The sequence below is a fragment of the Anomaloglossus baeobatrachus genome, chromosome 3 (assembly GCF_048569485.1).
Source record: "Anomaloglossus baeobatrachus isolate aAnoBae1 chromosome 3, aAnoBae1.hap1, whole genome shotgun sequence".
In the NCBI taxonomy this organism is placed as follows: domain Eukaryota; kingdom Metazoa; phylum Chordata; class Amphibia; order Anura; family Aromobatidae; genus Anomaloglossus; species Anomaloglossus baeobatrachus.
The window spans coordinates 549,291,025-549,316,444 of NC_134355.1; the positions used below are offsets into that span (position 1 = coordinate 549,291,025).

The 25,420-nt window shown below is 44.4% G+C and overlaps 2 protein-coding genes across 2 annotated transcripts in view; both read left to right on the forward strand.

Moving 5' to 3' along the window:
* CUL3 (cullin 3) overlaps positions 1–25,420 on the forward strand; it is a 343,821-nt gene that overhangs the window by 205,505 nt on the left and 112,896 nt on the right. The window lies entirely within an intron of this gene.
* Positions 1,080–25,420, forward strand: part of FAM124B (family with sequence similarity 124 member B) — a 74,096-nt gene continuing 49,755 nt past the window's right edge. The window contains exon 1 of the mRNA XM_075338627.1: positions 1,080–1,166. The gene's annotated coding sequence lies outside the window, so the exon portion shown is untranslated. The remainder of the gene's footprint in view (positions 1,167–25,420) is intronic.

Sequence of the window (25,420 nt, forward strand, 5' to 3'; positions counted from 1 at the left end):
AATTGAATGAAAAAACTCAGCTCTACTCCTGAACTTACGCCTGCTACAGGTGCCCCTTTCCACTGACAAGGGCATTGTTTGTCCACTAGTGCCATCTTTGGTATGTGAACATCTTGCAAACACATTCCCTCTAGGTATTCCATCTAGTTTGTCTGATTCCTGTCATTGTGTATTGTTTAATTCTTCATATTTTATGAAATTGTTGTGACGAATAATATTTTTCATTATGCTTTAATGACGTATGTTTACATTGATTTACCTTGCACTATTCTGTTGCGGTGTCTATGTAATGGAAGTGCAATTAGGCTGTTAAATAACAATTGTAGTTTCTCGGAGTTAAGGGTACTTTACACGCTGCAATATCGCTATCGATAACGCTGGCGAGCGTACCCGCCCCCGTCGGTTGTGCGTGACAGGCAAATCTCTGCCCGTGGTGGACACCATCACTTACACCCGTCACACTATACTTACCTTCCCTGCGACGTCGCTGTGGCCGGCATACCGCCTCCTTTCTAAGGGGGCGGTTTGTGCGGCGTCACAGCGACGTCACACGGCAGCCGTCCAATAGAAGCGGAGGGGCGGGGATGAGCGGGTGGAATATCCCGCCCACCTCCTTCCTTCCTCATTGCCGGTGGACGCAGGTAAGGAGATGTGCGTCGTTCCTGCGGTGTCACACATAGCGATATTTGATGCCGCATGAACGACGAACAACCAGCGGCATGCACAACTAACTATATTATGAAAAGGAGCGACGTGTCAACAATCAACGATTTTTGACGTTTTTGCAATCGTTGATCGTCGCTCCTAGGTGTTACACGCTGCGATGTCGCTAACGACGCCGGATGTGCGTCACTAACGACGTGACCCCGACGATATATCGTTAGCAATATCGCACCGTGTAATGCACCCTTTAAGCATAAGTTTCAGACAAGAATAACTCACTAGCAAGTTCATCCTCCTGTGCCACTGTCTTGCACTTTAAGACATGAGATAAGACAGAAGTGTTGCCAAGCAGCATGACGTTACTGCCAAGGAGAAAGGGATGCTCTTTCTCATTCCCGTATCGCATAATACAGTAGGGAACTTCCGGCATGTAAGAGGAGAAGTAAACCACTTCAGAAAACACAGCAGCTAAGCTAAGAAATACATGAGGGGAAAATGACCAGGTACAGTAGAACAGATCTCTAACTGCCTTGCATTCCAGATACAATGAATATGAATAATAGATATGAACGACTGTATGGATATTATCACAAATGTAGATTTACATCTTGGTGCAGAGATCTACACATTTCTAAATGCTCAGTTTAAAGCTGAAGCATAAGATGCTCAGGAAATCTATTTTTTTTACTTACAAAACAGGTATAGCAATGCTGAATATATCTATTAGCTTGTACATCAGTATAACATTGGGTTAAGATAATGTGGCAAAGTCAGCTCTATTACATCTATAATCATGTCTAATGTTATTTGATTTTTGGGGAATTAGGATTACAAGTTTGCAAAACGCAACTAACATTATTCTCTGGTGTCATCGTACTACAGTATTTAGTGTACGTTCATACAAAGATTTTTTACATTCAATACACATGAGGTCCTAAATGAATGAAAAAGGAATATGAAAGCCCTATAAGTACCGTGTTTTTTAAAACATGACAGGGTTTTATATTTTTTTTGCTCTGAAAGATGGATTAGGGCTCATTTTCACAGGATGTCTTATTTTTTTTTCCATGACCAACAATACACATGTATTCTTAAACAACAAAAAAAAATCAACATTTATTCAAATATAATCATATCGCATTCTGGAACATCCACATTACTCTCTAAACCCTGTGTGTAACATGTCTGTCTATCTATCTATCTCAATGGCGTAGCTACTGCTTTTGCCACCCGGGGCGGTCGTCAAATTTGCCGCCCCCCCCCCTCCGCATCCCCCCCTTTCCGTTGGCCGTCAATAATCCAGAAACTTTCAAAAATCCGGAAAACCATCAAAATATTTATTTTTCATGGAACTACAATCAAAGATCTAATTGTAGACTGCTGCTATTAGTCCTAGACTTTCACCTTTTTACACACATGTATGCCTATTAGGCCTCTTTCACACGTCAGTATTTTGCATCAGTGTTTCATCAGTGTGTCATCAGTATTTGGATGCCAAAACCAGGAATGTCTCCAAAACACAGAACACGTGTCAGTCTTTCAATTATAGTTGTTCTAGTAAGTTCCACTCCTGGTTTTGGCATCCAAATACTGATGACACACTGACGAAACACTGATGCAAAATACTGACATGTGAAAGAGGCCTTATACACACACACACACACACACAGCTCTGCTGCATACATACATACAACACACACAGCTCTGCTGCATACATACATACAGACACACACAGCTCGGCTGCATACAGACAGACACAACTCTGCTGCATACATACAGACACACACAGCCCTACTGCATACATAGACAGACACACAACTCTGCTGCATACATACAGACACACACACAGCTCTGCTGCATACATACAGACACAACTCTGCTGCATACATACAGACACACACAGCCCTACTGCATACATAGACAGACACACAACTGTGCTGCATACATACAGACACACACACAGCTCTGCTGCATACATACAGACACACACAGCTCTGTTGCATACATACAGACACACACAGCTCTGCTGCATACATACAGACACACACAACTCTGCTGCATACATACAGACACACACACAACTCTGCTGCATACATACAGACACACACACAACTCTGCTGCATACATACAGACACACACAGCTCTGCTGCATACATACAGACACACACACAGCTCTGCTGCATACATACAGACACACATAGCTCTTCTGCATACATACAGACAGCTCTGCTGCATACAGACACACACAGCTCTGCTGCATACATAGACACACACACACACACACAGCTCTGCTGCATACATACAGACACACACAGCTCTTCTGCATACATACAGACACACACAGCTCTGGTGCATACATACAAACACACAACTCTGCTGCATACATACAGACACACACAGCTCTGCTGCATACATACAGACACACAGCTCTACTGCATACATACAGACACACACAGCTCTACTGCATACATACAGACACACAGCTCTACTGCATACATACAGACACACACAGCTCTACTGCATACATACAGACACACACAGCTCTACTGCGTACATACAGACACAGCCCTACTGCATACATACAGACACACAACTCTGCAGCATACATAGACAGACACAACTCTGCAGCATAGATACAGACAGACACAACTCTACAGCATACATACAGACAGACACACACAACTCTGCTGCATACAGACATACACAACTCTGTAGCTGCTGCATACATGCATGCATACATACACACACAACTCTGTAGCTGCTGCATACATGCATGCATACAGACACACACAACTCTGTAGCTGCTGCATACATGCATAAAGACACACACAACTCTGTAGCTGCTGCATACATGCATACAGACACACAGCTCTGTAGCTGCTGCATACATGCATATATACACACACAACTCTGTAGCTGCTGCATACATGCATACACACACAACTCTGCTACATACAGACAGACACAGCTCTACTGCATACATACATACACACACACACACACAACTCTGCTGCACATATAGACACACACGCGGCTTTTGGGGGCCCACACAAGTGGCTGCTGCAGAGCTGAGGCTGCACCAAGTACAGGGCAGATGTAGCAGAGCTGAGCCTGCACCAAGCACAGGGCAGATGTAGAGGAGCTGAGCCTGCACCAAGCACAGGGCAGATGTAGCAGAGCTGAGGCTGCACCAAGCACAGGGCAGATGTAGCAGAGCTGAGGCTGCACCAAGCACAGGGCAGATGTAGCAGAGCTGAGCCTGCACCGAGCACAGGCCAGATGTAGCAGAGCTGAGCCTGCACCGAGCACAGGGCAGATGTAGCAGAGCTGAGCCTGCACCGAGCACAGGGCAGATGTAGCAGAGCTGAGCCTGCACCGAGCACAGGGCAGATGTAGCAGAGCTGAGCCTGCACTGAGCACAGGGCAGATGTAGCAGAGCTGAGCCTGCACCGAGCACAGGGCAGATGTAGCAGAGCTGAGCCTGCACCGAGCACAGGGCAGATGTAGGAGAGCTGAGCCTGCACTGAGCACAGGGCAGATGTAGCAGAGCTGAGCCCGCACCGAGCACAGGGCAGATGTAGCAGAGCTGAGCCTGCACCGAGCACAGGGCAGATGTAGCAGAGCTGAGCCTGCACCGAGCACAGGGCAGATGTAGCAGAGCAGAGCCTGCACCAAGCACAGGGCAGATGTAGCAGAGCTGAGGCTGCACCAAGCACAGGGCAGATGTAGCACAGCTGAGCCTGCACTGAGCACAGGGCAGATGTAGCAGAGCTGAGGCTGCACCAAGCACAGGGCAGATGTAGCAGAGCTGAGGCTGCACCGAGCACAGGGCAGATGTAGCAGAGCTGAGGCTGCACCGAGCAAAGAGCAGATGTAGTAGAGCTAAGCCTGCACCGACACACGCGGCTCCTGGGGAGGAGCCCATGCAGCTCACTGGGGCCCATAAACCGGGTGGCTGGGAGGGAGTATACAGGTCGAGGGGGGAGGGGGGTAGCACTTACCACTCGGTAACGGAGGAGAGGGGGCTAGAGCTGTGCTGGGGGTCACTGGCTGGCACTCCATCTGTGGGACTGAGCAGGATGCCGGGCGGTAGCTCCGCCCACAGATGAAGCTCAATCCAGCAGGACGCTGTGGTCTGCATGCCTTAAAGGGACAGCAGCCACAGTTTCCTGCCGAGGACTCCGGTCCCCGGAACTCGGCCCGGGGGCAGCAGAACTGAAGGCGAGTGGCCAAAATGCCGCCCCCCTGACACGTGCTGCCCGGGGCGGACCGCCCCCTCCGCCCCCCCTTTGCTACGCCACTGATCTATCTACACACACACACAATGCACATACATACGAGCTTGTCTCCTGTTCACCTTTAGACTCCTGCAATTAAAAACCTTTGGTGACAACATAGTCATATGACCGTCATATCACAAATGTCCTTAAGCAGTCTTATCATCAGGATATAAAGACTAGTGCCTCTAGGAAAATGGGCACCGTGTGAAAGAGCCCAGTTTGCTCTCCTTTCTCCCTAATGCCAGTCCTAAATACCAGTCTGTCTCCTGTTCAGTTAATTTAGACTCCTGCAATTAAATGACCTTTGGTGACAACATAGTCACATGACTGTGAAGTCACCAAAGGTCCTTAAACAATCTTAACTTCAAAATACAAACGCTAGGGCGCCTAAGAGAGTGGAGGTCCTGAGAAATTGCGCCGTATGACTCCCCTTAACGTCGGCCCTGACTGTAACTAGAGCTTGTTTTTTAATTAAGAGAAAATAGGGGGGAAGCCAGCACTGCTTATGAGTGGGATGCAATTATGACGAGATAAAAAGTGTAACATTCACAAATTCATTCCTACTGTATCAATTCAATGAGATTTTTAGCAAATAATTGATCAATGATTTGAGCCCCCCTGCCCCATCACGGCAAATCTCTATAAGGGGGGTCCCTACACTACAGTATATAATATACATGTGTACCATGTGGTCTCGTGTGATGTGCAGGACCATATAGGAACACCACCTACCTGAGAAGTGCCAGAACCGCTCCCATGCTGCAATTTTGTTCCTATATGGTCCTGCACATCACACGAGACCACATGGTACATATGTATATTATATACTGTAGTGTAGGGACCCCCCTTATAGAGATTTGCCGTGACGGGGCAGGGGGGCTCAAATCATTGATCAATTATTTGCTAAAAATCTCATTGAATTGATACAGTAGGAATGAATTTGTGAATGTTACACTTTTTATCTCATCATAATTGCATCCCACTCACAAGCAGTGCTGGCTTCCCCCCCATTTTCTTGTATACTGGTCAAGTGGTTGACCACCACTATGCCGTGCATGCCCAGTGTGGTTTGCAAATTCCTTCTGTCGCCATCAAAATGCATGTTGGTGCCTGTTCACACACAGCCACCGCCTCCTGTTCCATAGGCATTAGTACTTAAGCACCACCTGCCTGGGGCTGTTCCGCCCTTCATCCATGTCTGCAGGTCTGACACTGTGGGGGCTAGTTCAGACATTGTGCTAGTGGCAGGCACCTGGACTGCCTCTCTACTCGCAGTTGTCAGCCCTTGCAGCATGGGAGCGGTTCTGACACTTCTCAGGTAGGTGGTGTTCCTATATGGTCCTGCACATCACACGAGACCACATGGTACATATGTATATTATATACTGTAGTGTAGGGACCCCCCTTATAGAGATTTGCCGTGACGGGGCAGGGGGGCTCAAATCATTGATCAATTATTTGCTAAAAATCTCATTGAATTGATACAGTAGGAATGAATTTCTGAATGTTACACTTTTTATCTCATCATAATTGCATCCCACTCACAAGCAGTGCTGGCTTCCCCCCATTTTCTTGTTTTTTAATTAGGGGTTATATTTCAAGCATACTCCAAAAACTCTGTAAAATCATGAAAGGGCTTATTTTCAGGGTAGGTCTTATTTTCAGGGAAACACGGTACTTTAAGCTTCACAGACAAGTCAAGATAGAAATCTGATATAAGTATACACAGGAGTGGGATTAAAATTTTTAACAACAGGTTCTATGTTTGTGTTTGTAAATCACACTCAATTTAAAGCCATGACCTATTTGGATGCCACACCATTTTAATGCACACTTTCGTCAACCATAAAATACAAGTAATGGTGACTAAAAGTAAAGGAACTTGTGCCTTCTTACCCTTCCTATACCTTCACTGATAGTCTCATTGCCTCCTAGCAAGTATCAGTTGTTCTATTCTCGGCTACATGCGCATGACGCAGATTTGTTATCACAACAAAACTGCACCTTTTGAGACATCAAAACTGTATCAAAACTGCACCTTGTCCCAGAAATGTCAAAAAACCCCACTTGTAATAATAGTGCGTTTTTTATTTGTTTTGCTGCGTTTTTTATGTGTTTATTATAGTAGAAGCAAGCGAAAAAACGCAAGATGATAGAACATGCTGCGGTTGTTTTGTCAGACGTTTGTGATAAATAAACTGCAGGCAAAAAAACTGCAACGTGCACACAGCAAATCTGAATTCTCATAGACTTTGCTCGGACCCCAAAAGTGAGAACTTTCTGACATCAAAACTGCACCAAAAAACATATGAAAAACTGGATTGTGTGCATGGAGGCACACATCAGTGATAAGATGCACCTAATTTGTTAAGTGGTGTGTATCCCTGAATGAATAGGTACATCATACTCCTGCACACCATCATTAAGGGCTCATGTCCACGTGCGATTTTTATGTGCGAGTGCCGGTGTTAATCTATGGGGCAGTGTCCTCTTGCTTAGTTTTCTACAGCACGAATCGTGCTCTCGGTGCAATTGCAGCATGCTGCGTTTTGCGGCGAGTCTCAGCTCACGCACCCCCAACATCACACTGCACTCACACGTTATGCGACTGCAATGCGGTGCACACACAGACAGACAGCGGAGGAGATGGGGAGAAAGTTCGCCCTATGTCTTCTCCGCTCCTGTGATGCGATCGCAAGATCGCATCACAGTCGCATGACCTTCAGCTGACGCATACAGCAGAGGGTCATTAGCATATCGCTTCCAAAGCTCTAACATCAGAAACGGTACACAAGTGGACATAAGCCCCAAGACTGGTATACACAGCACCAATCTTTGTGTGTTTTGTCAAGTTAAAGGGGTGGTCCACCCATTTTTTTTTTTCCCCCAATGATTTTCACTTACCATTGTCTGCATCTTCTTCAATAGCCTCTATTTCCATTTCTGGCACTGAGCGGCGCTATGCTGCACGCTCAGTGCCAGTCACATGACCGCCTGGAGCTGTGGCCGCCGGCATCCTCTGACGTCCCGGCATTTCCGGGCTCTCAAACAAGACGGGTACATCACAGGAGGCCGGCGCCACTCACAGTGACTGACAGGGCTGTGGGCGGTAACTACCGCACGTCACAGCACAGCATCGAGGGGAGGAGCCGGAGAACTTTACTGTGGAGCGGTGAAAGCAGACGCTTACCAGCATTCAGCTGTGGCAGGTACGGGCTCCAGTGTGGAGTACAGGGGGGGTTTCCTCCACTGAAATCCCCCCTGTCACGCAAGTATGTGATCACACTGTCCACCCGCCCGCTGTGCTCAGCTGTCAGGAGAGCGGCCGGTGTCGGCAGTGTGATCATATACTCCCACCAGCAGCACAGCTGCATGGGACCAATCTGCTCCACTCTGTCACCTGCACTACAAGTTCCAGAGTGGAGACAGTGACATGCTCTGCTCTGACACATAGTGTGCTGCATGTCACTAATTGTCTCCACTATGGGACTTGTAGTGCAGGTGACCGGATGATACATGTCACTGTCTCCACTCTGTGATTTCTGCTGCATACTACCAACTGTATACACTCTCACCTGCACAACAAGTCCCACAGTGGAGACAGTGACATGCAGCACACTATGTGTCAGAGCAGAGCATGTCACTGTCTCCACTATGACGATGCTGAAGTTGGTTTCTTATTCGTCCAGTTTCTTATTCGGGGCTGAAGTTGGTTTCTTATTCGTCAGTTTCTTATTCGGCAATTTAGTTTTTTCAGTTTTTTATGCATTTATCAACAAAAATGACACATGACAATAATAAAATACAATGCACTGATGAGCCCTAATATACATACACTCAAAACCAGCTGAGAAAATTAAAAAACTGGCAAAAAATGGGCATCAAAGTGGGCACCGAAGTATGTTAGTGAAAGGGTTAAATGGCTTTGGGCCACTGATCTAACACCAAAATTGCATATCTAGTGATGCCTCTAATCAAACTCAAGTGTCTCCAGCCTGGCCCAAAGGGGTTCTGGGCATCAAAACTGGCATCAAAGTGGGCACACAGCCAATTTTCACAGATTTGAATAAGTAACTGGTGTTTTTGAGGGGTTAAATGGCTTTGGGCCACTGATCTCACACCACATTTACATATCTAGTGATGCCACACATCAAATTCAGATCACTACAGCCTGGCCCAAACAGGTTCTGGGCATCAGAACTGGCATCAAAGTGGGCAAAACCCCAGTTTTCACAGATTTGAATAAGTAACCAGTGTTTTTGAGGGGTTAAATGGCTTTGGGCCACTGATCTCACACCACATTTACATACCTAGTGATGCCACACATCAAATTCAGATCACTACAGCCTGGCCCAAACAGGTTCTTTGCATCAGAACTGGCATCAAAGTGGGCAAAACCCCAGTTTTCACAGATTTGAATAAGTAACCAGTGTTTTTGAGGGGTTAAATGGCTTTGGGCCACTGATCTCACACCACATTTACATACCTAGTGATGCCACACATCAAATTCAGATCACTTCAGCCTGGCCCAAACAGGTTCTGGGCATCAGAACTGGCATCAAAGTGGTAAAAATACCAGTTTTCACAGATTTGAATAAGTAACTGGTGTTTTTGAAGAGTTAAATGGCTTTGGGCCACTGATCTCACACCACATTTACATACCTAGTGATGCCACACATCAAATTCAGATCACTTTAGCCTGGCCCAAACAGGTTCTGGGCATCAGAACTGGCATCAAAGTGGGCAAAAACCCAGTTTTCACAGATTTGAATTAGTAACCAGTGTTTTTGAGGGGTTAAATGGCTTTGGGCCACTGATCTCACACCACATTTACATACCTAGTGATGCCACACATCAAATTCAGATCACTTTAGCCTGGCCCAAACAGGTTCTGGGCATCAGAACTGGCATCAAAGTGGGCAAAACCCCAGTTTTCACAGATTTGAATAAGTAACTGGTGTTTTTGAGGGGTTAAATGGCTTTGGGCCACTAATCTCACACCACATTTACATACCTAGTGATGCCACACATCAAATTCAGATCACTTTAGCCTGGCCCAAACAGGTTCTGGGTATCAGAACTGGCATCAAAGTGGGCAAAACCCCAGTTTTCACAGATTTGAATAAGTAACCAGTGTTTTTGAGGGGTTAAATGGCTTTGGGCCACTGATCTCACACCACATTTACATACCTAGTGATGCCACACATCAAATTCAGATCACTCCAGCCTGGCCCAAACAGGTTCTGGGCATCAGAACTGGCATCAAAGTGGGAAAAACCCACTTTTCACAGATTTGAATAAGTAACCAGTGTTTTTGAGGGGTTAAATGGCTTTGGGCCACTGATCTGACACCACATTTACATACCTAGTGATGCCACACATCAAATTCAGATCACTCCAGCCTGGCCCAAACAGGTTCTGGGCATCAGAACTGGCATCAAAGTGGGCAAAACCCCAGTTTTCACAGATTTGAATAAGTAACCAGTGTTTTTGAGGGGTTAAATGGCTTTGGGCCACTGACCTCACACCACATTTACATACCTAGTGATGCCACACATCAAATTCAGATCACTCCAGCCTGGCCCAAACAGGTTCTGGGCATCAGAACTGGCATCAAAGTGGGCAAAACCCACTTTTCACAGATTTGAATAAGTAACCAGTGTTTCTGAGGGGTTAAATGGCTTTGGGCCACTGACCTCACACCACATTTACATACCTAGTGATGCCACACATCAAATTCAGATCACTCCAGCCTGGCCCAAACAGGTTCTGGGCATCAGAACTGGCATCAAAGTGGGCAAAACCCACTTTTCACAGATTTGAATAAGTAACCAGTGTTTTTGAGGGGTTAAATGGCTTTGGGCCACTGATCTGACACCACATTTACATACCTAGTGATGCCACACATCAAATTCAGATCACTCCAGCCTGGCCCAAACAGGTTCTGGGCATCAGAACTGGCATCAAAATGGGCAAAACCCCAGTTTTCACAGATTTGAATAAGTAACCAGTGTTTTTGAGGGGTTAAATGGCTTTGGGCCACTGACCTCACACCACATTTACATACCTAGTGATGCCACACATAAAATTCAGATCACTTCAGCCTGGCCCAAACAGGATCTGGGCATCAGAACTGGCATCAAAGTGGTAAAAATCCCAGTTTTCACAGATTTGAATAAGTAACTGGTGTTTTTGAAGGGTTAAATGGCTTTGGGCCACTGATCTCACACCACATTTACATACCTAGTGATGCCACACATCAAATTCAGATCACTTCAGCCTGGCCCAAACAGGTTCTGGGCATCAGAACTGGCATCAAAGTGGGCAAAAACCCAGTTTTCACAGATTTGAATAAGTAACCAGTGTTTTTGAGGGGTTAAATGGCTTTGGGCCACTGATCTCACACCACATTTACATACCTAGTGATGCCACACATCAAATTCAGATCACTTTAGCCTGGCCCAAACAGGTTCTGGGCATCAGAACTGGCATCAAAGTGGGCAAAACCCACTTTTCACAGATTTGAATAAGTAACCAGTGTTTTTGAGGGGTTAAATGGCTTTGGGCCACTGATCTGACACCACATTTACATACCTAGTGATGCCACACATCAAATTCAGATCACTCCAGCCTGGCCCAAACAGGTTCTGGGCATCAGAACTGGCATCAAAGTGGGCAAAACCCCAGTTTTCACAGATTTGAATAAGTAACCAGTGTTTTTGAGGGGTTAAATGGCTTTGGGCCACTGACCTCATACAACATTTACATACCCAGTGATACCACACATCAAATTCAGATCACTCCAGCCTGGCCCAAACAGGTTCTGGGCATCAGAACTGGCATCAATGTGGTAAAAATCCCAGTTTTCACAGATTTGAATAAGTAACTGGTGTTTTTGAAGGGTTAAATGGCTTTGGGCCACTGACCTCACACCACATTTACATACCTAGTGATGCCACACATCAAATTCAGATCACTCCAGCCTGGCCCAAACAGGTTCTGGGCATCAGAACTGGTATCAAGATGGGCAAAACCCCAGTTTTCACAGATTTGAATAAGTAACCAGTGTTTTTGAGGGGTTAAATGGCTTTGGGCCACTGATCTGACACCACATTTACATACCTAGTGATGCCACACATCAAATTCAGATCACTCCAGCCTGGCCCAAACAGGTTCTGGGCATCAGAACTGGCATCAAAGTGGGCAAAACCCACTTTTCACAGATTTGAATAAGTAACCAGTGTTTTTGAGGGGTTAAATGGCTTTGGGCCACTGACCTCACACCACATTTACATACCTAGTGATGACACACATAAAATTCAGATCATTTTAGCCTGGCCCAAACAGGTTCTGGGCATCAGAACTGGCATCAAAGTGGGCAAAACCCACTTTTCACAGATTTGAATAAGTAACCAGTGTTTTTGAGGGGTTAAATGGCTTTGGGCCACTGACCTCACACCACATTTACATACCTAGTGATGACACACATAAAATTCAGATCACTTTAGCCTGGCCCAAACAGGTTCTGGGCATCAGAACTGGCATCAAAGTGGGCAAAACCCACTTTTCACAGATTTGAATAAGTAACTGGTGTTTTTGAGGGGTTAAATGGCTTTGGGCCACTGATCTCACACCACATTTACATACTTAGTGATGCCACACATCAAATTCAGATCACTTTAGCCTGGCCCAAACAGGTTCTGGGCATCAGAACTGGCATCAAAGTGGGCAAAACCCACTTTTCACAGATTTGAATAAGTAACCAGTGTTTTTGAGGGGTTAAATGGCTTTGGGCCACTGACCTCACACCACATTTACATACCTAGTGATGACACACATAAAATTCAGATCACTTTAGCCTGGCCCAAACAGGTTCTGGGCATCAGAACTGGCATCAAAGTGGGCAAAACCCACTTTTCACAGATTTGAATAAGTAACCAGTGTTTTTGAGGGGTTAAATGGCTTTGGGCCACTGACCTCACACCACATTTACATACCTAGTGATGACACACATAAAATTCAGATCACTTTAGCCTGGCCCAAACAGGTTCTGGGCATCAGAACTGGCATCAAAGTGGGCAAAACCCACTTTTCACAGATTTGAATAAGTAACTGGTGTTTTTGAGGGGTTAAATGGCTTTGGGCCACTGATCTCACACCACATTTACATACTTAGTGATGCCACACATCAAATTCAGATCACTTTAGCCTGGCCCAAACAGGTTCTGGGCATCAGAACTGGCATCAAAGTGGTAAAAATCCCAGTTTTCACAGATTTGAATAAGTAACTGGTGTTTTTGAAGGGTTAAATGGCTTTGGGCCACTGATCTCACACCACATTTACATACCTAGTGATGACACACATAAAATTCAGATCACTCCAGCCTGGCCCAAACAGGCTGGAGTGATCTGAATTTTATGTGTGGCATCACTAGGTATGTAAATGTGGTGTGAGGTCAGTGGCCCAAAGCCATTTAACCCCTCAAAAACACTGGTTACTTATTCAAATCTGTGAAAAGTGGGTTTTGCCCACTTTGATGCCAGTTCTGATGCCCAGAACCTGTTTGGGCCAGGCTGGAGTGATCTGAATTTGATGTGTGGCATCACTAGGTATGTAAATGTGGTGTCAGATCAGTGGCCCAAAGCCATTTAACCCCTCAAAAACACTGGTTACTTATTCAAATCTGTGAAAAGTGGGTTTTGCCCACTTTGATGCCAGTTCTGATGCCCAGAACCTGTTTGGGCCAGGCTAAAGTGATCTGAATTTGATGTGTGGCATCACTAGGTATGTAAATGTGGTGTCAGATCAGTGGCCCAAAGCCATTTAACCCTTCAAAAACACCAGTTACTTATTCAAATCTGTGAAAACTGGGATTTTTACCACGTTGATGCCAGTTCTGATGCCCAGAACCTGTTTGGGCCAGGCTGGAGTGATCTGAATTTGATGTGTGGCATCACTAGGTATGTAAATGTGGTGTGAGATCAGTGGCCCAAAGCCATTTAACCCCTCAAAAACACTGGTTACTTATTCAAATCTGTGAAAACTGGCCATTTGCCCACTTTGATGCCAGTTCTGATGCCCAGAACCTGTTTGGGCCAGGCTGGAGTGATCTGATTTTGATGTGGGACATCCCTAGGTATGTAAATGTGGTGTGAAATCAGTGGCCCAAAGCCATTTAACCCCTCAAAAACACTGGTTACTTATTCAAATCTGTGAAAACTGGGGTTTTGCCCACTTTGATGCCAGTTCTGATGCCCAGAACCTGTTTGGGCCAGGCTGGAGTGATCTGAATTTGATGTTTGGCATCACTAGGTATGTAAATGTGGTGTGAGATCAGTGGCCCAAAGCCATTTAACCCCTCAAAAACACTGGTTACTTATTCAAATCTGTGAAAACTGGCCATTTGCCCACTTTGATGCCAGTTCTTATGCCCAGAACCTGTTTGGGCCAGGCTGGAGTGATCTGAGTTTATGTGGGGCATCCCTAGGTATGTAAATGTGGTGTGAGATCAGTGGCCCAAAGCCATTTAACCCCTCAAAAACACTGGTTACTTATTCAAATCTGTGAAAATTGGCTGTGTGCCCACTTTGATGCCAGTTCTGATGCCCAGAACCTGTTTGGGCCAGGCTGGAGTGATCTGAATTTGATGTGTGGCATCACTAGGTATGTAAATGTGGTGTGAGGTCAGTGGCCCAAAGCCATTTAACCCCTCAAAAACACTGGTTACTTATTCAAATCTGTGAAAAGTGGGTTTTGCCCACTTTGATGCCAGTTCTGATGCCCAGAACCTGTTTGGGCCAGGCTAAAGTGATCTGAATTTGATGTGTGGCATCACTAGGTATGTAAATGTGGTGTCAGATCAGTGGCCCAAAGCCATTTAACCCCTCAAAAACACTGGTTACTTCTTCAAATCTGTGAAAAGTGAGTTTTGCCCACTTTGATGCCAGTTCTGATGCCCAGAACCTGTTTGGGCCAGGCTGGAGTGATCTGAATTTGATGTGTGGCATCACTAGGTATGTAAATGTGGTGTCAGATCAGTGGCCCAAAGCCATTTAACCCCTCAATAACACTGGTTACTTATTCAAATCTGTGAAAAGTGGGTTTTGCCCACTTTGATGCCAGTTCTGATGCCCAGAACCTGTTTGGGCCAGGCTGGAGTGATCTGAATTTGATGTGTGGAATCACTAGGTATGTAAATGTTGTGTGAGATCAGTGGCCCAAAGCCATTTAACCCCTCAAAAACACCAGTTACTTATTCAAATCTGTGAAAAGTGGGTTTTGCCCACTTTGATGCCAGTTCTGATGCCCAGAACCTGTTTGGGCCAGGCTGGAGTGATCTGAATTTGATGTGTGGCATCACTAGGTATGTAAATGTGGTGTGAGATCAGTGGCCCAAAGCCATTTAACCCCTCAAAAACACTGGTTACTTATTCAAATCTGTGAAAACTGGGATTTTTACCACTTTGATGCCAGTTCTGATGCCCAGAACCTGTTTGGGCCAGGCTGGAGTGATCTGAATTTTATGTGTGTCATCACTAGGTATGTAAATGTGGTGTGAGGTCAGTGGCCCAAAGCCATTTAACCCTCAAAAACACTGGTTACTTATTCAAATCTGTGAAAACTGGGGTTTTGCCCACTTTGATGCCAGTTCTGATGCCCAGAACCTGTTTGGGCCAGGCTGGAGGGATCTGAATTTGATATGGGGCATCACTAGGTATGTAAATGTGGTGTCAGATCAGTGGCCCAAAGCCATTTAACCCCTCAAAAACACTGGTTACTTTTTCAAATCTGTGAAAACTGGGGTTTTGCCCACTTTGATGCCAGTTCTGATGCCCAGAACCTGTTTGGGCCAGGCTGGAGTGATCTGAATTTGATGTGTGGCATCACTAGGTATGTAATTGTGGTGTCAAATCAGTGGCCCAAAGCCATTTAACCCCTCAAAAACACTGGTTACTTATTCAAATCTGTGAAAAGTGGGTTTTGCCCACTTTGATGCCAGTTCTGATGCCCAGAACCTGTTTGGGCCAGGCTAAAGTGATCTGAATTTGATGTGTGGCATCACTAGGTATGTAAATGTGGTGTCAGATCAGTGGCCCAAAGCCATTTAACCCTTCAAAAACACCAGTTACTTATTCAAATCTGTGAAAACTGGGATTTTTACCACGTTGATGCCAGTTCTGATGCCCAGAACCTGTTTGGGCCAGGCTGGAGTGATCTGAATTTGATGTGTGGCATCACTAGGTATGTAAATGTGGTGTGAGATCAGTGGCCCAAAGCCATTTAACCCCTCAAAAACACTGGTTACTTATTCAAATCTGTGAAAACTGGCCATTTGCCCACTTTGATGCCAGTTCTGATGCCCAGAACCTGTTTGGGCCAGGCTGGAGTGATCTGATTTTGATGTGGGACATCCCTAGGTATGTAAATGTGGTGTGAAATCAGTGGCCCAAAGCCATTTAACCCTTCAAAAACACTGGTTACTTATTCAAATCTGTGAAAACTGGGGTTTTGCCCACTTTGATGCCAGTTCTGATGCCCAGAACCTGTTTGGGCCAGGCTGGAGTGATCTGAGTTTGATGTGGGGCATCCCTAGGTATGTAAATGTGGTGTGAGATCAGTGGCCCAAAGCCATTTAACCCCGCAAAAACACTGGTTACTTATTCAAATCTGTGAAAATTGGCTGTGTGCCCACTTTGATGCCAGTTTTGATGCCCAGTACCCCTTTGGGCCAGGCTGGAGACACTTGAGTTTGATTAGGGGCATCACTAGATAGGTAATTGTCGTGTTAGATCAGTGGCCCAAAGCCATTTAACCCTTTCACTAACATACTTTGGTGCCCACTTTGATGCCCATTTTTTTGCCAGTTTTATAATTTTCGCAGCTGGTTTTGAGTGTATGTATATTAGGGCTCATCAGTGCATTGTATTTTATTATTGTCATGTGTCATTTTTGTTGATAAATGCATAAAAAACTGAAAAAACTAAATTGCCGAATAAGAAACTGACGAATAAGAAACCAACTTCAGCCCCGAATAAGAAACTGGACGAATAAGAAACCAACTTCAGCATCGTTCCACTATGGGACTTGTTCTGCAGGTGAGAGTGTATACAGTTGGTACTATGCAGCAGAAATCACAGAGAGGGGCAGTTAGTGACATGTATCATCCGGTCACCTGCACTACAAGTCCCATAGTGGAGACAGATAGTGACATGCAGCACAGAAAGACCAAAGGATAAAAGCTCTATTACCATGATTAGGCAGTGCACACAGGAAGGAGGGGAGGGAACTGTTGTGGTGGAGATCTGAGGGGAGGGAACAGTCAGAATGGGTTGGGAGATAGATTGCTAGTTACTGCAAAGGATTATGGAAGTTGTAGTAACTGAACACAGGAAGTTAAGAGAGAGATTAACTCCATCAGAGCTGGAGCCAGAAATGAAGATGTTATGCTAGACCATGATAAAAGATAATATTGGTAAAATAACGTGATAGATGTGTTTAGAGGCACATAATAGCAAGATTTATCAAAAAAAAAAAACAACAGTTTTGGTAACTGGACAACTTCTTTAAACCTTGCTTCATCTGTACACACTGCTCTTGCCAGAGGTGGTCAGGTGGCAAGGACCTCTCTAAGGTCTAGAGGACTTGCTGTTAGCATAAAGTTTAGTAGAGAAGTCTTGAACATATATAATCAGCAATGTGTTTTTTGGATGCGATGGGGAGCCAGATGAGATAGGAGCCATACCTATTACCATTTATTGCCTCACTTATATAATTAATTTGGCTTTTCATTCTTCAGCATGTTGTGTCTCTTTGTAGTAGATCATCTTTATCTATTGTAAGCACAGTTCAGACTCTTGTGTTACAATCATTAAAAAACAATAGTCAAAACAGAAAATATAATCTCTGAGAATTTTTTGTCCTGAATTGATTGTACAGTTCGAGTCGTCGTCCATTTCTGTGAAGATATTTAATCTTTAGTGTGATGCCGAATGTGAATCAGATCACATTACTTGTTAGCTCTCTCCTGTTTCCAAAGAGAGAAAGTAGGGCGTCTGTTGTTTCACTGTTATCTCCACATAGGTTACAGACAGCCTTACATAAAAGGGGAATATTGTGTACAAAATAGCAAGTGTTAAAACTGAAAATGGTATGGAAAATTAAAGCATATTACTACATCATAGGCTATTAAACTGTGTTTTAGTCAGTGCCCTGTGTACTTTTACACTCTAAAGGCCGCTTTACACGCTGCAATATCGTGACCGATATCGCTAGCGTGTGTACCCGCCCCCATCGGTTGTGCGACACGGGCAAATCGCTGCCCGTGGTGCACAACATCGCGCGGACCTGTCACACTACTAACCTGCCTAGCGACGTCGCTGTGACCGGCGAACCGCCTCCTTTCTAAGGGGGCGGTTCGTTCAGCGTCACAGCGACATCACAGCAGCATCACTGAACCGCCGCCCAATAGAAGCGGAGGGGCGGAGATGAGCGGGACGAACATCCCGCCCACCTCCTTCCTTCCGCATTGCGGGCGGGATGCAGGTAAGGAGAGGTTCCTCGTTCTTGCGGTGTCAGACGGAGCGATGTGTGCCCCCGCAGGAACGACGAACTACATCATTACTGCAGCAGCAATGATATTCGAGAATGGACCCCTATGTCACCTATGAGCGATTTTGCACGTTTTTGCGATGATGCAAAATCGCTCATAGGTGTCACACGCAACGGCATCACTAAAGCGACCGGATGTGCATCACTAATTCCATGACCGTAACGAGATCGCTTGAGCGATGTCGCAGCGTGTAAAGCGGCCTTAAGACAATCAGCTCCTAAATGGGAAAATGGTCTTTGTTGTCCACAGCAACCGTTCAAATGCAATAATTTTTCCATTGTGGCTTTTTATAAATGAAGCTGAGTGCTGATTGGTTACTGAGTGCTACTAAGACAATATCAACCCCTTCACGACCAATGACATACTATTATGTCATTGGGCATGTCCCCCCGGTTACTGCGGGCTGTGGCGACGAGCTCGCAGTAATCCCTGCATATATCTGCTGATCTGATGAACAGACATATGCGGCTAACAGGTAAGAGATCCACCCCCACCTGCTAACCCTTTAGATCACTCTATCAAACACTGACAGTGCAATTTAAAGGGCCTTGGGGGGGATTTTGATGTTCCCCACTGCCATTGGTGGCCCTGTTTTGTGATCACGGAGCGCCAATGTGTTACCCTACGATGTTACCATGACAGCGCCAGGTCAGATGATGACACCTGACGTTGTGATGAGTCACTTTCTGTGACAGCCGGCAGAGCATCGGCGCTCACAGAAACACTGCATTTCTGCTGATCAGAACAATGCTGAAGCATCTATCTGATCAGGAGAAGTGATCAGAGAGTGCAATGATAAAAATCCCCTAGGGGGACTAGTAAAATAAATAAAAAATGTAACAAAAAAAAAAAGTTTTTAAAAATATTCAAAAATAAAAAAACGAAAAAGTTCAAATCACCCCCCTTTTGCCCCTTTGAAAGTAAAACAATTATAAAAATAAAAGAATACATATACTTGTATTGGGGCATTCAGAAATAATCAAATAATCTAACTATAAAATCAGTTAATCTGATTAATACAAGGCGTAGTGAGAAAAATTTCCAAACGACAAAATTTATGGGTTTTTTGGTCACCACAACATTGCATTAAAATGCAATTGCAGGCAATCAAAACATTAAATTTACAATAAAATGGTATAATTAAAAATGCCAGGTCAAAAAATAAGCCATCACTGAGCCCCTGAGCCCAAGAAATGAGGATGTTACGGGTCTCAGAAACTAGTGACAAAAGTGCAATTCTTTTTTTGCACAAACTTCTGAATTTTTTTTCACCACTTAGATAAAAGTAAAAGTATAGATGTTTGGTATCTGCAAACTCATACTGACCTGAGACATCATACTGACATGTCAGTTTTACCATATTTTGAAAATGGTGAATAAAAAAAACAAAAACCATTGTGGAATTTCACTTTTTTCACAATTTTTCCACATTTTTATTTTTTTTCCGTTTTCAGGTATATGGTAAAATAAATAATGTAATTCAAAAGTACAACTCGTGCTACAAAAAATGAACCCTTATATGGTAATATTGATGGGAAAAACAAAAAAGTTGTGACTCTTGGAAGAAGGGGAGAAAAAAATGAAAAATGAATCGGGGGTGAAAGGATAAAGATAAATGAGGCTCTTATATTAACACACATGTAAACAAATGCATACACTATTCTAGGATTTATATGCATAGAAATGAAGACAGAATTGCGCCTTAAAGCACCACTCCAGAGTTTGTTTTTTCAGCACTGAAGTGGTGCTTTTAATCTAAGGTCTCTGTCCCTAGTCTTAAGGGGGCTTTACACGCTACGATATCGTTAATGTTTGGTCGCCGGGGTCAAGTTGTTAGTGACGCACATCCGGCATCATTAACGATATCGCAGTGTGTAATACTTACCAGCGACCTAAGGCGACCTCAAAAATGGTGAAAATCGTTCACCATGGAGCAGTCGTCCCAATGTAAAAAATCGGTAAGGGTTGTTTAGCGTTGTGGTTCATCGCTCATGCGGCAGCACACATCGCTATGTGTGACACCGCAGGAGCGAGGAACGTCTCCTTACCTGCCGCCGGCCACAATGAGGAAGGAAGGAGGTAGGCGGGATGTTACGTCCTGCTCATCTCCGCCCCTCTGCTTTGATTGGCCGGCCGCTTAGTGACGTTGCGGTGACGTCGCTGTGATGCCGAACGTCCCTCCCCCTTGAAGGAGGGATTGTTCGGCAGTCACAGCGACGCCGCCGACCAGGTAAGTATGTGTGACGCTGCATAGCGATAATGTTCGCTACGGCAGCGATCACAAACAATCGCATGCGCGACGGGGGCGAGTACTTACACGGTCTCTATCGCTAGAAATTGCTAGCGATATCGCTACCGTGTAAAGCCCTCTTTATACTCACCCTTCACTTTTTATTGACACCGCTCTCACAGAGTCATCTTGTGACCACAACTTCTGAATGTCCGGAAGTCAGAGGTTACGTCACAGGTAGTGAACGATGGGTGAACCTGGATTGTAAATGTCTTGATCCGCGCGGGATACTAAACATCAGTGCACCTACGCCGGGCCTTGCGTTCTCAGGTAACTCTGGGTAATTATGCAGATCCAGTCATCCGGATCATTAAAAAAAATAGGTAAAAGAAAGAAAATAGAAATAATGAGGGTGCGTTATACCTCTCAGTCTCCCCACAGATATAGCTTTACTTCCCAGGCCGCTCATTATCCTCATGCATATACACTGTTTCCGCCGCCCACTGTCAATCCCAGCATCTGTGATTGGTTGCAGTCAGACTGTGCCCCCCACCTTGTGTGACAGCATATCTAACTGCTTGGAATCACAGACGGTGTGCGTGTATAGTGGTGTAAAAATGAATAAATAAATTGGCATAGGGTTGTGTAGATTACATCGAAACTGGGTGTTTGGAGTTAATAAATTGGTGAAAGGGTGGTTTTTTTTTGTATTTTATTTCAAATAAAGAATTTTTCAGTGTTTGTGGTTATTTCTTTTCACTTACAGATTATTAATGGGGGGGAGGGGGGTCTCATAGATGGTGAGGAGCGGTGATCGGCAGCCTGAGTCTGGTATTGTACCAATGATGGTAGGCTGCAATCACCGTTCCCCACTGCATCTCCCGGCAGCTCTTCCTGTCACCCTGGTGTCCCGGCAGCTCTTCCGGTCACCCTGTTGTCCTGGCAGCTCCTTCTTTCACTCTGGTGTCCTGGCAGCTGCTTCTGTCACCATCGTGCCCCGGCAGCTCTTCCTGTCAGACTGGTGCCCCAGCAACTCCTCCTGTCACCGCTCCGCTCTTTGCTCTGACATACTACAGTCATATGAAAAAGTTTGGGCACCCCAATTAATGTTAACCTTTTTTCTTTATAACAATTTGGGTTTTTGCAACAGCTATTTCAGTTTCATATATCTAATAACTGATGTACTGAGTAATATTTCTGGATTGAAATGAGGTTTATTGTACGAACAGAAAATGTGCAATCCGCATTTAAACAAAATTTGACCGGTGCAAAAGTATGGGCACCTCAACTTAAAAGTGACATTAATATTTTGTAGATCCTCCATTTGAAAAAATCACAGCCTCTAGTGGCTTTCTGTAGCTTTTAATGAGTTCCTGGATCCTGGATGAAGGTATATTTGACCATTCCTGTTTACAAAACAATTCCAGTTCAGTTAAGTTTGATGGTCGCCGAGCATGGACAGCACGCTTCAAATTATCCTACAGATTTTCAATGATATTCAGGTCTGGGGACTGGGATGGCCATTCCAGAACATTGTAATTGTTCCTCTGCATGAATGCCTGAGTAGATTTGGAGCGGTGTTTTGGATCATTGTCTTGCTGAAATATCTATTCCCTGTGTAACTTCAACTTCGTCACTGATTCTTGCACATTATTGTCAAGAATCTGCTGATACTGAGTTGAATCCATGCGACCCTCAACTTTAACAAGATTCCCGGTGCCGGCATTGGCCACACAGCCCCAAAGCATGATGGAACCTGCACCAAATTTTACTGTGGGTAGCAAGTGCTTTTCTTGGAATGCCGTGTTTTTTTGCCTCCATGCATAACGCCTTTTTGTATGACCAAACAACTCAATCTTTGTTTCATCAGTCCACAGGACCTTCTTCCAAAATGTAACTGGCTTGTCCAAATGTGCTTTTGCATACCTCAGGCGACTCTGTTTGTGGCGTGCTTGCAGAAACGGCTTCTTTCACATCACTCTCCCATACAGCTTCTCCTTGTGCAACGTGCGCTGTATTGTTGACCGATGCACATTAACACCATCTGCAGCAAGATGATGCTGTAGATCTTTGGAGGTGGTCTGTGGATTGTCCTTGACTGTTCTCACCATTCTTCTCTGCCTTTCTGATATTTTTCTTGGCCTGCCACTTCTGGGCTAAACAAGAACTGTACCTGTGTTCTTCCATTTCCTTACTATGTTCCTCACAGTGGAAACTGACAGTTTAAATCTCTGAGACAACTTTTTGTATCCTTCCCCTGAACAACTATGTTGAATAATCTTTGTTTTCAGATCATTTGAGAGTTGTTTTGAGGAGCCCATGATGCCACTCTTCATAGGAGATTCAAATAGGAGAACAACTTGTAAGTGGCCACCTTAAATACCTTTTCTCATGATTGGATACACCTGCCTATGAAGTTCAAAGCTCAATGAGGTTACAAAACCAATTTAGTGCTTTAGTAAGTCAGTAAAAAGTAGTTAGGAGTGTTCAAATCAAGAAATTGATTAGGGTGGCCATACTTTTGCACCGGTCAAATTTTGTTTAAATGCGGATTGCACATTTTCTGTTAGTACAATAAACCTCATTTCAATCCAGAAATATTACTCCGTCCATCAGTTATTAGATATATGAAACTGAAATAGCTGTTGCAAAAACCCAAATTGTTATAAAGAAAAAAGGTTAACATTAATAGGGGTGCAAATCAGGACAGCAATATTGCGCATCAGAGTCACCATATGCGAAAAAAATTAAAATTTAACTTTTAATTAATTTATTCATAAAAATGAGGATAATCCTCACTAATAAAAGGACAAACAATACAAATAAGGTTTGGCCCCTCCTACTTTTTCAAGGGTTCAATGCAAACCATAAACAAGCTAGTACCGCTATACAAGGTGGAACTTTTCTCACCCATAAACCAGGTGCCAGTTTCAGAAAGTCCACTGATAAATAAAGAAATGGATTTATCTCACCAAATTCTGATATACCACATATTAGATTCGAATGGGTTCAGGCATCCTCCTGGCGGAACCTCATGATTAAGAAAATGTACCTCCCAACGCGTTTCGTTAGAAAAGCAAACTCATCAGGGGAGCTTATAATTGTGGCAATTGCATCTCAGGTCTCATTAAAAATGAGTCCAAAAATTCATCATATGCAATAAACATAGACTCAATAAGGAGTCATGTATGCGGTAAATCCAATTCAGGTCCCATAAGCCATGGACCCCACTCCCAATGACATGCACGTGGCAGGAGCGGCCGTGCTTATCGCTCTAAGTTAGAGCGATAAGCACGGCCGCTCCTGCCACGTGCATGTCATTGAGATGCAATTGCCACAATTATAAGCTCCCCTGATGAGTTTGCTTTTCTAACGAAACGCGTTGGGAGGTACATTTTCTTAATCATGAGGTTCCGCCAGGAGGATGCCTGAACCCATTTGAATCTAATATGTGGTATATCAGAATTTGGTGAGATAAATCCATTTCTTTATTTATCAGTGGACTTTCTGAAACTGGCACCTGGTTTATGGGTGAGAAAAGTTCCACCTTGTATAGCGGTACTAGCTTGTTTATGGTTTGCATTGAACCCTTGAAAAAGTAGGAGGGGCAAAACCTTATTTGTATTGTTTGTCCTTTTATTAGTGAGGAGTATCCTCATTTTTATGAATAAATTAAGTAAAAGTTAAATTTTAATTTTTTTCGCATATGGTGACCCTGATGCGCAATATTGCTGTCCTGATTTGATAACTTGTGTATTTAACCCAGTGGCTATTTAAATAAAAAAATTAATAGGGGAGCCCAAACTTTTTCATATGACTGTATATGGGCATATATACACTGTGTGCAGAATTATTAGGCAAATGAGTATTTTAATCACATGATACTTTTTATACATGCTGTCCTACTCAAAGCTGCATAGGCTTGAGAGACAACTACCAATTAAGTAAATCAGGGGATGTGCATCTTTGTAATGAGGAGGGGTGTGGTAGAATGACATCAACACCCTATATAATGTGTGCTTAATTATTAGGCAACTTCCTTTCCTTTGGCAAAATGGGTCAGAAGAGAGATTTGACAGCCTCTGAAAAGTCCAAAATTGTGAGATGTCTTGGAGAGGGATGCAGCAGTCTTGAAATTGCCAAACTTTTGAAGCGTGATCACCAATCAATCAAGCGTTTCATGGCAAATAGCCAACAGGGTCGCAAGAAGCGTGTTGGGGTAAAAAGGTGATAAATAACTGCCCATGAATTTAGGAAAATCAAGCGTGAAGCTGCCAAGATGCCATTTGCCACCAGTTTGGCCACATTTCAGAGCTGCAACATTACTGGAGTATCAAAAAGCACAAGGTGTGCCATACTCAGGGACATGGCCAGGGGAAGGAAGGCTGAAAAACGACCACCTTTAAAACATAAGATAAAATATCTGAGCCAAGAAATATCTTAAGATGATTTTTCAAAGGTTTTATGGACTGATAAAATGAGAATGACTCTTGATGGGCCAGATGGATGGGCCAGAGGCTGGATCAGTAAAGGGCAGAGAGCTCCACTCCGATTCAGATGCCAGCAAGGTGGAGGTGGTGTACTTTTATGGGCTGGTATCATCAAAGATGAACTTGTGGGACCTTTTCGGGTTGCGG